The following is a 1,482-nucleotide window of genomic DNA, read 5'->3' on the forward strand; positions in this document are numbered from 1 at the left end:
TTCACGAGAAAGGGCTGGTAATCGGGATGCCCAATCCCACGATCCAAAAAGATCAAAGCAAATCAATATAATTAAACAAAACTCCACCAGGGCTGTAGTTAGTTGGAGGCACTCGTTGTTTCGAGCAAGCCATGGATTGATGCTTGTTGGTGGTGGGGGAGTATAACTTTTACCATTCTGTTTGGGAACTACCTATAATGCATGTAGTATGGAAGATACATCCATCTCATAGTTGTTGCGTTGACAGTGAAAGTATGCCGCTCAAAATGTTATTTAATCTCCATCGGGGAAACTGATCCACGAACACCTATCGGACCGGCGGACCGAGCCCCTTTCGGTTCGGCGGGGGGCGGAGGTCGCACGAATTGCAGATCGAGGCGAAGCACACGAGCAGTTTACCCAACTTCGGAGCTCTCCGGAGAGATAATACTCCTACTGCTGCATCTATGTGTATATTGAGTTCTTGGTCAGGAGCGATCAGTGCTACGAAACCGAGCGTGAGAGTGTTCCTAGCTTCGAATGGGTCGAACCCCCTCTACGTTGCCCATGGGCCTCCTATTATATGCTCAAAGGGTCACCGACAGGTGGCAACGCAGACAAAGGGCAAAAACGGAAAAAGAGATGCGGTAGGTACAACTACCTATACTATAGATACAGTCTATCACACCTAACTCTGACGGCAGGGGACAAGGGCATTAAATGCCCGTCCGTGTCTCCCAAACAGTGCAGAAAGAGACCGTCAGGGACGCCACCGATCGCCACGACAGCCTTCTTGTAGCGCCGGTTGCCACCGTGCACCCCTGGCTTCACAGCCTCTCGCCACGCGCGCCTGGAAGGGCCACAGGGCGACACGTGGGTGGATGTGCTGGAGCATGGGTGCGGAGTGGCCGCTTGTCGCGGCAACTGCCTTGCCGCGGTCGTTGTCTTGTCGGGCCCGGGAGCTTGTCACTCACCGAGCCTTGCCGGGATGCGTGGCGCGTCGCGGCAAGCTTTCTTGAGATGCCTTGGTTGGCCTTCCCGGCAAGCTCCTCTTGCCGGGGCCTTGTCTTCTTGGCTTGAATACTTTGTTCTTGAATGGCTTCCCGGCAAGCTCCTCTTGCTGGGGTCTTGTCTCTTAAGGAGCCACGGAGGATCTTGGCGGTCGCCTGGCAAGCCTTGCCGCGGGGTGCTACGACTGCCCGTGCACGAGTTCGGGATATTAGGGTACCCCTACTCTAGTACACCGATAGGAGCCCCCGGGGCTGGGCCACACACGGTGCCGAGCGCTGTTGGGCCAGGCCCAAAACAGGGCACGGGCACGCGCGGCCTGGGTCGTGTCGTTTCTTACTCCGTATCCACCGCGCCCTCCCGAATGGCACGCATCGAATGCGGCGTCGTGAGAGAGATCGTGGGTGATCTCTTTATTCGGAAAAGCGTAACACCCGCCCCTTCCCTCTTTATAAGCAGAGGAAACAGGGGCAGTCACCCATCTCGCCGGTTACT

This window comes from Triticum aestivum, chromosome 5B (assembly GCF_018294505.1).
Source record: "Triticum aestivum cultivar Chinese Spring chromosome 5B, IWGSC CS RefSeq v2.1, whole genome shotgun sequence".
NCBI classification, from domain to species: domain Eukaryota; kingdom Viridiplantae; phylum Streptophyta; class Magnoliopsida; order Poales; family Poaceae; genus Triticum; species Triticum aestivum.